Raw genomic sequence first — 15,480 nt, forward strand, 5'->3', positions numbered from 1 at the left:
TTTGTATACAATACAGGGGCGGTCGGGCGCGCGCTCACTTGATTCGACAAAAAACCTGGAAGTTTCAAGTCCAACCACCCCATGTCCATCCCTGCTATCGAAGAGTGTGTATGGTTATCACGTATTGTGCGCGACCACGTCTGTATCTGAGAGCTGCCCCGCTGGAGCTTGATTGAGTCGCGTTATAGGAGGGATGTTATTGGAATATGTGAAAGACTATGTAAATGATTTGCGGTTGTCGGATGTGATAATTATGTACATTATAACATATTTAAAAAAATACAGGGGGAACCTGATTTCGTGGGGGTGCTGCCTATGGAAAATAATACACGCAGCACCCCCAGGATAATTTCTGGGGGTGCTTCAGCACCCCCAGCACCCCCGCTTCCCAGGTCCCTGTCCATTCACTGTGCAATATAAGACAGAATAAAAACTTAGAGGAATGAAAGACAGCGAAAAGGGATGAGGTGCAAAAATACCCCCCCCCCTTGATAAAGTAAAATTCAAATTATCTCCCGAACACATCCTTCACTTCACGCAACAAGTTGTTAACTGTCTATCTTCAGACACGCTAGAGTGTTTACATTCTTCGGTTTCCGCCTATTATTACATTAGATTAACCTATCGATGAGGCAATGGTCTTCACAAGCAGTTGTAACCAGAGAAGTTGAAAGGAGTCTCTGAGGGGTTGTTCACACTATGCTGGATGTTTATGTTTTAACGATAATAGATCGATGCGTCACGATATAGTCCTTATGCAAATGACATCATAATCTCAAACCCCCACTGAAATTCAATTTTGTGGAAAATTGCAAGACTATCATTACAGGAAAATGCTTCGTCGTGATCAAACCTACTGACCTGACCTATGGCGGAAATTCAAGAAAGTATCTTCCCCAATTCAATGATGCTTATGATGTTCAATGTCATTCACATGCGTCATAGGCAACCTTGCAAGAAGAAAATCTCAATCTCTTTCACGTACCAAGAGAGTGGCGTGTCCTCCATTTTCTTGGGGAACGATAAATCGGCCAACAAAAAGGATTTCTGAATCTTTCAACAAAGAATTGATGATTGATGGAATCTATTTAGATCCCACCCCTATAATATTGTCAGCTGGTGAAGAGATTTTGTTTCTTCACGGTCAGACAGGAGAGGACCCCCCCCCCCCTTTGTTCGCGATATAAACTTCATAATCGAAGGAGGGACGTATTACCTCCTACCCCTTGAATTGCCGCCCATTTTTGTCAAGAATATTGTAAATATGCTATGTATGATGGATAATAATGGTTACTGGCGAAAAAGACGGGGGCGGCTTCCCCTTAAATTCCAAACCAAGAATAAAAAGGAGAAGGAAAGGAAAGGAGAGAGAAAATGTTGATAATAATGTTCATTTTTTAACATTATGTAGATATCTCTCACAAAACGAGATTTGTGTTTGAGGTCAAAAATTTTGCTCGCTCGGTTCGCTCACTCGTACCTTTTTAGCCCCATATGCCATGTTTGGCCAATACAAATTGTTTGGAACATTTCGCCCTTGGTACTCGCCATAGTGATTTAAGGGCAATAATTACAATACTGTGTAACACTATTCAAAGATGATGAGGGAATAAAATCAATTTTAATCTACATGTAATTACATGTATCCATGGGCAAAGGGAATGGGATACGATCAATCAATCCCGAAAAGTAAATCAGCGCGGCTTCGTTGCAAAAAAAAAGTTGCTATAATGGTAACTTTCCCATCCAATTATAACTTGCATGGAATCTTTGATTTTGATATGCTGTTCAGCATTGTTACCATAGTAGTTACCACTAGAAGGCAAAGTTACCATAATAGTAATTTTTATGCAGCGGGGGGGGGGGGGGGGGGGTCCCAGAAATGAAAACTGTACTCAGATTACGAGCCATGTTTCACTCCATATACCAGCGCAACATAAATGGCCTGAGTTTCTTATTTTTGTTTTCCTTTGTCTTCGTGTTGTTCTCCGGTTTCTTCTTTTTTTTTTTTTTTTTTTTTTTTTTTTTTTGGGGGGGGGGGGGGGTCTTTTTGACGTATTCTTAATACCCCCTCCATCATAGTTTTGTTCTTTTCTTCTTCTTGTCTTCGTTTTATTTTTCGACTTCCTCTTGTCTTTATTTGAATCTTAAATGTTTTTTCCCTCTTCAGCTCCTGATCAACGTTTTCTCTTTCTTAAATATTGTTCCTTATTCTTCTCCTGTTCCCTTCGTCCTCACATAATTATTATTTTATCGCGACTTATAGGACTTCGTATGCTTAGTAATGATAATGATATCTGTTATTATTCAAACAAACATTGAACATGTTGAAAAGCCATTAAGCACAAATACATAATGCCTGAACGATGCGAGTAACCATGGCACATAATTGTCTACAAAACAACAATCCACTTATTAGACATGAAAACCATCTCTTTAATTGATGTAAGCACTCATGACAATTGAATCTACAAAGCAGAAACCTTGTCGTGTTCAATTTGCCATTTGATTAACGTCTAGAGTACACAGACAACATATAAAATTGTCCAACTAATCAGAAGATGTTTCATAGATTGAATTTGCTCGGTCAGGTCGTTGCCAGGGGGTCTCGACTGCAATTACATTGAGATGTCACTTCATCGGAATCTCTCTACTGCGTCGGTTTCTATACATACATTGTATAAAGATGAGTTCTGGGGCTGGTTTCAAGAACTTACGATTTAACTTTGCCATTACGGAAACCTGGATTTTGAAAAGACGGCGGAGCGATGCTACAAAGGCAGTTGAAAGCACAAAACCAAAATTATTTTAATTAACCAGCCCCTGAGCATGCAATAAAAGTATGGCGGAGACTGAAAAAAAATTGAAACGATATAATATAAAAAAGGAAAAAAGATACGAATGCCAAAGATCAAAGATGATAACAAATTCAGAGAGCTGAAGAGAACACTTGTAGTGGCGCTCAATCTCAAGCCTATTAATGCTATTTAACGGGCTATAATTTCAAGGCATATTTAGGCTGTTAATAAATGTATTCATATTATTAGAATAGCTTCATCCCTTTTAAATCCATCTTCTTCATCATCATTATCCCATGACGCAACGTCTCTTTTCTGTAAATATGTCTTTTTAGCTTTATCCTTTTCTGTTTGCATGTAGTATACTAAAAGTATTACATGAATTGTGAACATAAAATTGTAGGAAAAGTATATACATGATAAATGTGCATGACCTATCCATTCACTCTTCTCAATTCTAATATCTTTTCCTGACATACAATTTTGACGAGGCTGTTTACCACTTCTTCTCAAAATGAACATGTGTGAAATTGATATTTGTCAGACATTCAATACCCTGATTAGAATGACAGCAAATAAGTTGTGTACATCTGAAGTTGATTTCCCCTCTCGTTTATTCCCTCTTCTCAAATGTCTCACACAAAACCATAATTACTCTCCCTTTATCTTTGTTTGTTTCTGTCTGTTTGTCTGTCAGTAATATAACCCCTGCCTCTAACTTGCCTTATATCTCATCGGTTATCATTGTTATTGTGCTCCTTCTTACTATCTTACATGACAATTTGTCTTGAGCTATTCATCGTCAACATCCATCATCTTTTAATCATCACTATCATCATCACCATCATCATCACCACCACCACCACAAACACAACAGTCACAACCAACATCATCACAACCAACATCATCACCATCATCATAATCCCCATCATCACAATCATCATCACCATCATCATCATCATCATCATCATCATTTATCACCACCATCATAATCATCATCATCATCATCATAACCAACATCATCATCAGCAGCAGCATCATCATCACCACCACCACCACCATCCTCATCTCATCATCCCTTTCTCTCTCATCTATCTTCTCCTCTTTTTACGACTCTTCTTCTCATCCCACTTCCATCTCTCACCATCCCAGCTCCACTTTCTCTCGACTCTATTAAAGAACCCCTGGCCTGTACTCTCTTCTTCCTGTATCTCGACACGCATCTAGCGTAGACTGTTCTCTAAACCAAGTACCAGGGGAGATCCTGCATTCTATTCAGGATCCGTGCTACGGGCGCGTTACTCGAGTTCTTCAATTAAACATCATGTCTATATACCTGCATCAAAGAAAGAAGGGGGACGGCAACAGTTGTGAGGGAGTGAACGTGGATATGAAGTATCAAGTTGCTTGCCAGAATTCTCTCTGCCAGTAGCAGAAAAAAAAAGAGAATGGCCCCCTTGCATGATAATGGGTGAGACGGGGAGCAAGAAGATTGAATAAGGATAAAAATTAGTCACTTGAGAGAATGACGATAACATAGCTCATAGAAATAGATCGACATTGTACAAAATCATAAACGCTAAGCGATTTTCTGCATCAGCCTTGACGAATTTGAATACTTTACCATTGAAGGGGTACTCTGGGTTAAAAATAATATTATGTTCAAATAAATAGTAAAATTTACCGAGCAAAATGCTGAAAATTTCATCAAAATCTGATGACAAATAACCAAGTTATTGAATTTAAAGTTTAGCAATAGGGGCATATTCTGTGAAAACAGTTATAGGGACGTATAATTATGCAACACGTGGAAACTTTTGCACAAAGATACTCACAATTTTCTTCCATACGACCAAGCACTAACTAATGTATAGTCTCAAGATGCTACTTAGGACAATTTCTTTCCTAGGAACCCAGTAATGTGGGTATTCCTTTAACACACAAGTGCTAAATTAATTACAATACTTGGATTCCAGTTTTCACACACTACTTGTTGCTACATCTGGCAAGCTTCTTGTAAGCTTTCGGGTGATCAAGAACAGCATTTATCCAAAATATTATGCATGTAATTTTAACGAGATAAAAGGTCACCGTCTTCACTCTTGCTGACATCGTAACCCCCTTACTACCCCCAACCTATACCCCTCCACTCTCTCACGGCTACACAAGAAGGCCCCATGCATTTCATCAACTTGCGCTCTCCAGTCCAATTTACATACCCAACCTGTGCTTGATCTTATCTTAACTCTTGTCTTATGTCTGTCACTCTCGCTTCGTTCAACACCTTGCCATTCTTCCTCCTATCTTGTTTTTCCTATATACTCCAAGCTCTCACGAATGTGGTGCATGACATCTCTGTAACTTCCAATGTTAGGAGAATACATTTTAGCCATGGTGGCAAATATAGAGTGTAGTGTGAGGGAAAAGTTGGATGAAATAAAGAGCGAGCGTAAAGAAAGAGACAATAGGAAGGGCCCGAGGGGGGAAATAGGATGAAAGGGTAGCAGTAACAGTAGTAGAAGTATTAGTGGTAGAAGTAGTAGTAGTAGTAGTAGTAGTAGTAGTAGAAGTAGTAGAAGTAGTAGTAGTAGTAGTAGTAGTAGTAGTAGTAGTAGTAGTAGTAGTAAAAGTAGAAGAGAAGAGATAAATGAGAAAAATTGAAACAAAGCACACATAAATAGGAGTTAAAAGAAAGAGGGGCAGTGTGACACACACCTACCGACATACACACACACAAACAAAACACACCCAAAATATATACCCAAAATACACAAACACGCAAACGAAAAGGGAAGGGAAGCTGGAGAAAGAAGGTACCACAATCAACCTCTCCCCTCCCATCCAAGGAAAGATAAGGACGAAAATGTTGGGAAAGTAATTTGAACAACATGAACAATATGCTGCAGGATCTTTAGAAGATATGAAACTACTTAATTGAAAATGAAAACTTTAATTTTGATCCGTTAGAATGGAATAGAAGATGTACAACTGCTTAGTAGTACGTAGTGGTCTAAAACTGCAGGGGTGATGAGGTCCTGGTTTCGAAACCCAGACGAACTGTATACATGCCATCCAGTGAGGTTTTGCACCAAGTCCGCGAGAGATTATAAGCTCTTTCGTTTGGGCGAATGAAGTCAATATAGTCACGGGTTCTAAATTAGTACAAAAGACCATTGCGCCCTTTGGTAAGGCATCAACCCTCGTAATAATTATGTTCTTAGAAGAGGACTTAAAAATCCACATTCCCTGATACCTTACAAGTATTATCATCAAGCAGTCAAACAACATGATAAAAAATAGGGAATAACCATGCCACAGATTCTTGTGATATTACCAAAGCAGAAGGAGTTTCATAAAATCATGACAATAACAAAAATTGATGCAAAGAGTGCCAAGAGATGGAAGTGGAGCATGGGAACTAATGATTATCTTGAAAAGCCCTGGTATGATTTTTAATGAATAAATGCAAAATTTCACCGTTCAAGTAATAAATCAATCCGAAAAGGCGGCACATGTGGATTTCTTGAGCAAAGAAAGAAATTGCCCGAGGATAGTGCGTAATGCATGCATTTACGCGATCTTCAGGAAATGTGGCTGATTACAACAAATTGAATTGTCTTGAATAACAGATTCGCATTATCTGGCTTTTCATCCTAAAAAACAACTCAATTTAGGGGTTCTACTTACAAGCTGTTGATGATGAAGCTTTTTAAAGGAAATGTAAACTTACTATACTGAACAATAAAGTGTAGAATGGTGTCAACTATATTTTCGAATTATAGGTAATCTGCTTAGGAAAAAGCAATTCAGAGACCGCTGTTGTCTGCTCAGTGCCCTGTCAGCCCTGTCAGGTATAATTCGATTGATATTGAGAATTGATTGAAACTTTTTTTAGGCCTACATGGTTTTCGAATAGACGAAATTGTACAATCAATATTGTATCTTAAAGTTACGGAGCCGTAAATTTGTTTTGTAAACTGCCGCATTTTCAGGGCTTCTTGTTCACCCTTCTGCGTAGTTTCTCAAAGCGACCATGGATTCTTCTCCAAGCATGAGGCATGAGGAACGAGGAGCGCCGAGTTTAAGTAGTACTGACAGATCGTAGGTGAGGCTGGGTGAGGGAGAAGACAAGTACCCTTCAAATCCTGAAGGATGGCTTGACATTTTATCGAGAAGCTCTTCACCGTCAAGTAACAACCGCGATCCATTTCGCCCCATTCTCCCTCCTCGGGGAGGGGGTGAGCCGGAGATATAAAAAGTGTAAAATTGCCGGGGTCTGCAAAGGTAAAGGGTGTGATTACAATACTTTCAACAATCATGACAATACCCATGATCTACACAAGTGCTCTATTATCACACAATGGGAATAGGGAGGTCCCGTCCATAACATGCCCAACGAAAAATAAAATACAAAAATACGAAGAACATGGGTGGTCTCACACTTACAGTATTTACAGAATTCTGTGATATGGCCAACTTCAGTCTCTGTCTATGGCTGGGTTCCAAAATAATATAAAGGATAATTTTCTGATGGAAATGCAAAGAGAATCATTATCCTTCCTGTCTGTGTTTTCTAAAGGGTACAAATGGACTCTTGGATTAAAATGGAAGATACTGATCATGGAAGTATATAAGAATTGGTATGTACATGGTTTCTTTGAATGTGACAGAAAGAAGTTACCATGGTTACGTTGTTCCATGCACGTCCGAGCCTATCTCTTCAAAGCTGAGAGAGATAGAGAGAGAGTGGGTGCGTGTATGCTGCATTTCATGCAATAAAAAGTAGGCTCTAATGAGTAACGTTAATCGTGAGCTTGAGGCATCTTACACCATGGACCAATGTTGGGTTATAAGTCGGGTTATTGCTCGTCTGTGCATGTTTTATGAGAGCATGGACCTACTTCTCTGAGTAGTAGGTCCATGATGAGAGTTATCGTTCATAAAGGAGAATACGACAAAAGTCTAAAGATGCGGGTAGAATGAAGAGGGAATGTAAGAGGATGAAGTGGGTGGAGTGGTATAATATGTGTATAATATGATACGGATTAGAAGAGAGAAGGGGCGAGGAGACATTATGGGAAGGGGTTTATTCGAAAGAGAGAAGGCGGTGAGGTAGAGGGGAGCGTAAGAGATGTAAATATACACAACAAAAAAGTGAGTCCCCCCTAGATCAAATTGCTGTAACTTTTGAACCGAGTTATTTTTAGATATGATATTTCGTAGGTGGTTTTCTACACTCATTAAGCAACTCCCGGGGAAAATGAGATTGATCGGTTGAGTCACGCATGAGTAATTAAAGATTGAATTAAAAATGACCATTTTTGAAAGTCACAAGAGTCGTTTTTCAGATTGTGCAAGTACAAAGTTGGGCAAAAGTTGTTTTTAGGTGAATTTTATGGTGTTATGCTGTTTTACTATCCATCATTTAGCCACTCCACACACAATTTTGATATCGTATGTTCATGGTTGTGTGAGCACAATATCGCAGGGGCCGCGGAAGCGGGGTGGGGGCCCACTTTTTTTCCAAAAGCATGTACAAAAGTGTAAAAATTACCATACGATTGTAATTTTTTGCACGGTCGGACCCCCCCCCCACTTTTGGCTCAGCCCCTCCCCCACACTTTGAAAACCGTTCCGCGGCCCCTATATTGTGACGTATCATCATAGGGGTTTTTGGTAGTATCCTCTACAACTTGTTAGGTCATATCAAAATTTGAAAATGTTGGTGGCTCCCCCGATTATAAGCCCCTCCCCATTTTTAAATTCCGGATCCACCACTGATTTGTCCATAAATTAAACTGATCATGAGAAATTGTTAGGAAAAGAATACATTTATGCAGTATAAAGAGTATTCATTCCTAAGTTTTCGAATGTGCTCGCTCAACCATGAAAATGTTAAAAGTTCGGAAAGTGTGTGGTGATAGAAATGATGGATGATAAAAACAACAGCAATTAAAGTCACATTTGAAACCGAATTTGCCCCCAATATTCACCTTATACCCTTTAAAATGAGTCTGTGACATTGAAAATACCCATTTTCCCACTTTGATGTGTGCTCACTCATCCATAAATAAACAAATCGATTTCATTTTTGCACAGAATTCTGCCCATAGGTTGATAAACATTACTGCCAAGCAGGGGCGTCGATCCATTTTTCAGATTGGGGGGCGAAATCATTAACGTTCCAAAGGCGCTCGATCGTACAAAACACCCACCCACCCACCCACACACACACACACACACACACATACATATATATATATATTATATATACACACACACACACACACACACACACATATATATATATATATATATATATCTATATATATGTATGACTCATGAGACACAGACACGTATCTCACTACACAGATAGTACGAGTGCCGAGAGTGAGCTCAAATTTCTTTATATTCTGAGCTGAAAACTTGATATTCTAAGCATTTTTGGTACCAATGATTAAGATTTGTATCTAAAAGAGAATAGATGCGAGCGCGAAGCGCGAGCTGAAAATTTTGATATTTCGATCTGAAAAAATGACAGTTTACTGGACGTTTTTGATAAAGAACAAGCTATATATCCAAGAAAAGATGATTGCAAATTGAAGCAGTTCTTTTGAGGCTAAGAACTGAAAATGGGACATTTACATTCACCAATTTAATCATGAAAAGTATGGGTTTTTGCTACAGAAATGATGCGAGCGCGAAGCGCGAGCTGAAAATTTGTATATTCCAATCTGAAAAGCGGACATTTTGAGCACGATTTTAAATAAAGAACGAGTTGTGTATCTCAATCTCGCTTGCTGAACATTACAATCTTGTTTTTTTTTAATGCATATCCGGAATTATTGGGGGGGGGGGGGGGGCAAAATGATATGTTTGCCCCCCAATATTTTCATTGGTGGGGCGATCGCCCCCCCTGCCCCCCCCAGGATCGACGCCTCTGCTGCCAAGTGACATTGCTAAAGACAGCCTTGAAAAAAAGTTCCACCATATTGAATAAAGGGTTACTTATTCTTAAACATATGCACCCATAATGTACACAAGTCTATGAGAGAGGAAGTCAAACTTTTAACAAATATGAAATAAGGGGTTTGTTTCATGGACGGTTTTTGTTACTTCTGCCAACAGTTATTTCATGAAACTTAGTAACACTATCCAAAAGGTGCGCACACCAAAATAACAATTCGATACGGCACAGAGTGGGGCCAAGGCCTTGAACTTTCTTCTCATTTGCATAATTTTCGAATATTGTGTGCTCACTGAATGCATTAAACATCGGGATTTTCATAAAAATCAAATTAAATGAACCATGCAAGGAGGTTTGTGACAGATATCCATAGTTACAAATTGCATTTTTTCCAATAACGTAAAAAAGAGCTAATCACATTCCACATGTTCATTCAAGCGTGAATGCTTAATTAAACGCCTTTGAATCATTGAAGCGTGTTAACTGGTCATGAACATAACGAAAAAGTTAATAAAAGATCAGTTTCAGTTACCAAAATGAAACAATACTTGCCTATGATATTTGAAAACCGTATTTTTTGTTTTCAATAAATGTTCATTGAACCGTGAAACGGTGAATATTGTTGAAGATACTCTTCCCCAAAATAACTGTCATCATATTATATCATTTTTATTGATGAAAAAGTGTAAAAAATCCAATTATAGCAAATTTGGACTTGTGTTTATTCAACCGTGAAATTTAGCCAAAAAATGTATCGTCTTTTAGAAAGTACCTTTTACAAGCCTTCTGACTATTTTTCATGATGAGAATGTGGAATCAGTTCCAATAAAATGGAATCAAAGTCATGATTTTTGGCTTGTGACTTTTGAAAAGTGACATTTTTGCCTTCTGACGGTGCTCACTGAAGCATGACGTAAAATACATCCATAACATTTACTCAGAGGGTAGCTTATAAAATTACCTACACGCTCATGTAAAAATATATCAAAAACTCGTATTGGTTCGGAAATTATTGATGTTTGTTCAAGGGGGGACTTACTTTTTTTGTTGTGTATATATAAAGAGAGAGATATAATATGGAGAGAGCGAGGGGAGCGAGCGATTGATCTTGTGGACTCAAATGAATGACACGCGATGCATCAATAGTTAATGTCCGTACCCGCCCATCTCATTCTCCTTATACGTCTAAAAGCACAAGGGATCTTGCGTGCGAACCTGTTGACTACCGATCTCATTTAAATATGCTTCACACAAGGGCCTTAGGGTTCTAATAATTTGTGGGTTAATATTTGATCAACAAGCAATCGCTATAGGTTTGTGGCTGATGTTTAAAAGAAATGTAATTTGTCTGTGCATGTACCATGGATTCTTTATCTTTAAGTTTTAAATCTTGTCAGAAATCTGTAATAAAAGAGGGGTAGATAAAAAAGCATGAGTGGACCTGAACTTTATATAATAGAAATAAACTTTGCGCAAACTTAATAATAATGCTAATCAAGTATAATATGTTTGATTAGCTAAAGCATGCTCTTATCTGCTAGTTGCTATGAGGTTTCGACATCATCATCATCATCTTTATCATCCTCATTATCATCTTTATCACCCTCCTCCTCCTCTTCATGATGGTGATAATGATGATCATGATGATCATCATCATCATCACCATCACCATTGTAATTATTTTCACGATACTGCTATTTCAACTCTGTTGATGTTCTGTTAATCATCATAATGATAATCATCATCGTTCCATTGTCATCTCCATCTTCATCATCATCATTATACTATCACCATCGTATCATTTACCTGTATTTCGAATTCAGCACAAACAATAAAATACATTTTAATCTTAATTCTGCTCTATGAATAAATTATGTGAATATGATGGAGCAAAACGACCATTAAAGCAAATTATATGAAAAGGCTCACGGCTTTCACCTGTCCCAGCTGCGTCACTAACTGGAACAGAAAATGGCAATGAACTACATCACTCTAATGCCACGGTTACATCGACGAAATCAATACCAGTCCGATCAACAGAACTACATTCTTTGTAATGATATACTATCGATCGGTTTGGAGTCATTTGGGTTGGTGTGATTATGGCATAATTAATATATTCACCAATGATGATGGTGGTGGTGGAGTCTAGTAACCATGGCAACAACGAATGGATCGCATCTCTGTGAGCATGGTGAGGCCAACAAGTGTGTGGGTACAGTATACAGGGGTTAATCAAGGTCAGGGATGCGAGTTACCTCACATCTGCAATCCATCATTCTCCTCTCTCACTCTATGACAGGAGCAGTGAACTTGAAAACCAAGAAATTTCAAGAAAGTAGAGGCATTTGGAAAGTTCGATATAACATTAATATATGCAAGACTCGAAAGCATTGGCTAAATGCATAGTACTCAAGAAGTCAATGCACATGCTGACATTCAAAATTACTATATGCATGTTATGTGAGATATAAAAGAATTCAAAGCAAACGTGAAACAACAATTATCAAGGGAGAGTAAATATATTATGCGAAAAGTACCCGAACACTTAACTTAGTACGTTTATTTATTTTTTATTCTTTGAGATAATGTGATTCCGCTATTTTTATAGAATTTTTTGTATAGAAATAGTAATTTCCCTCGTAGCAGTGTAAAGCATAATTTGTAATTACATAAAGACGATACATGTTCCTGGTCCAAGTTTTATGACATTTTTGGAGCAGAGAGATTTGAAATATTTAACATTTTTATAATAAAATACGAAAAAGTAAAGAATTCGCATCCAGTCCATGAAGAAAAAAAAGTCAAAATCTCATAATGACAAATTTGAACCTTAGTTTAAAATGTTGCAAAATTTTTCATTTTAATTGATATTTTGATTGACTTGTTTCTGTTCGTTTATTTTTACTGCCTTTCATTCAACTACACTCATTTACGAGGACAGAAGAAAAGGTTCTCGTACTCATTTCAGTGCAGACTATTCTGCAACCAACTTTTATACTACCTGATGACTGATGACTGTTTGCCAACTTTTCTTGTTTTCTCCCTCACAATTCCATCACCATCAAAGGCAATATCTTTATCACCATGGTTACCATGAAGTAGAAAAACCAGGCCATATTAACCTCATTTAAATTGATGTTTACTGGTCAACAAATTTGATTGGTTATATATCAAGCGGTGCACCTTGGGCAATCAACCCATTACCGAGGTAACTAAATTTTACAGGTCTCTCTATAAGAACTAGATACCATGATAAACCTGTAGGTTTTCATGAAAAAAATGAACAATTTATAATTAAAGCATAAAAGGTGAAAGACAAAGCTAACGAAATTACACTGTAAGAAAATGTATCCTTAAATAAAGACGTTCCTGCATCAGTTTCGTTAACACCTGTAATCCGCATAATCTCACATGCATTATAATTTACAGGAAATTGGTATTGGAACCTTCAAATTTCCTGAAGGGGATGGTCCAGGCTGGAGATGTTTAATTTCAATAGAGTATCATTCACAGAGCAAAATGATGAAAATTTGATCAAAAATCGGATAACAAATAACAAAGTTATTGAATTTTAAAGATTTGCATTATTCTGGTGAAACAGCTCTAGGCATGTCTTCATGAATATTCATTAGATAGGCTGATGATGTTATATCCCCACTTATTCTTTTTGTATTTTATCATATGAAATTACGTTTAATAAAACAAAAATTCTACCAAGAACTAAAACAATTGGATTGACAACTGATTAAGTGCATTAGTTATTTATTGCCGCAACTTATTTCATATTAATGGAAACACATCATTTACACATGTATGAAATGATGAAAAATTATGATTTCATGTAATAACATAAGAAAAAGGAAAGTGGGATATAACATCATCAGCCCACCTAATGAATATTCATGATGATGTGCATATTACTGTTTTCACAAAATACTGATAAACTTTAAAATTCAATAACTTCATTATTTGTAATCCGATTTTGACGAAATTTTCAGCATTTTGCTTTGTGAATTTTATTCGATGTATTTAGATATAAATATTTTCAGCCCGGACCATCCCTTCAAATAAAACACCCTTTCCCCCTTTTATTAAACAGATCTGTTAAAATTGTAGAAAATTCCATGTTATAAGAATTTACAGAATGATTATTTTAATGCTTTTTACAAAAATCACATACAGTACCCTCTCCAATCCATTGAGTATTTTGTATTTGGCAGCACATTACGGGAAAACTCTAAAAATTCACTTTCAAGAGCATAACATGATTGTCTTAAAAACTATATGAAATCGATGGAAAACATGTTGAAAATGACACGTTCCGTACGATTAAACATTTTACATTTTTACAATTATTTATTCATTAGAATAATCGTTTTCTTCTGCATTCATACCATTCGTACAATACATTTTTCATAACATAACAAGCATAATGTTGATTAAGCCTACTTTTTTGGCCAGAATCATAGACAAAGTGTCGTTAAAACATTTGTAATTGCATGACCAAAATAATATACTTCCAAATTATTACAACATTCACGATTAGCAGGGGAAGGAGCCTCATCTGTTATTAGACACAAGTAAATTCTTCCCCTACAAGATATGACCCTGACCCCCTCCTGCTACATCAGAAAAGGAAAGAAATGCTGACGTATATATTATAGGTATAATAAAGATGGTTTCAATAACATGTATGGTGTGAAAGCCATATCCTCCAATATCATGATCAGATTTAGAAGGAGATAGGTATCAACTTGAACTTTTTTGACAACATTATGAGGCAGCCAATATCAAATCATCGCTTGGGTACAATGCACTATGGGGGCTAGGCCTCCAGCGCCAAAATTTAATTTGAGCTTCAACAATTTCGGGGTTGCATGTCAAAGCAGAGATAATCATATATTTGGTTGAGAGGCAGAAAGGCATAAGTTTCGTGTCATTGGAGTGGGTATAGGCTGTTCTGAATATTTTAAAACGAAATTTTGCACTCAGTCATATTTCAAAGAAGATAAGAAAGTAATTAGATGGGGAGGTGTTATAAACCATAAGTGGCATCGAATTTCGTTCATTAAAGATGCGTTCCACTCTCCTACAATATTATACGCTTATCATTATTATAAGTTAATTTGAATGAATACAGATGAAATGAAACTCGTAATACAGTATTTAAAGGGGAATGAAAACTTTGGAACAAGTAAGCTTGTGTCGAAACAGAAAAATCAAATAATAAGAACAAAGAAAGTTTGAGAAAAAGCGGACAAATAATGAGAAAGTTATGAGCAATGCGACATGTCACATGAGAACAACTTTCCCTTTGATGGACTATAAAATATCCCCAAAATGTCTCTTTTTGCTTTTTCTTATGGTGATACAAACTCTTCATCCATGATGTATTCTTTAAAAAATTGTATTACATGTCCTCATATAGAAAGAATACATGATCTACTGATAGATGTGATGAAATGGGCAGTTTAAGTGAAATATATACTAAAGTAATGGGATAGTTGTTCACAAGTGACATCACACGTCTTCGTCGCAGTGCCAATGTGAGGATCTCCATAGCATTAGTCATGTTAGTGATCGCAATATTCAAATGCTCATAACTTTCTCATTATTTGTCCGATTTTCCTCAACTTTCGTTGATCTGTTTCTTTGATTTTTCTGTTTTCAAACAAGCTATCTTGTTCCAAAGGTTGCAAACAAGAGGTCTAT

Source organism: Lytechinus pictus, chromosome 2, assembly GCF_037042905.1.
Source record: "Lytechinus pictus isolate F3 Inbred chromosome 2, Lp3.0, whole genome shotgun sequence".
NCBI lineage: Eukaryota > Metazoa > Echinodermata > Echinoidea > Temnopleuroida > Toxopneustidae > Lytechinus > Lytechinus pictus.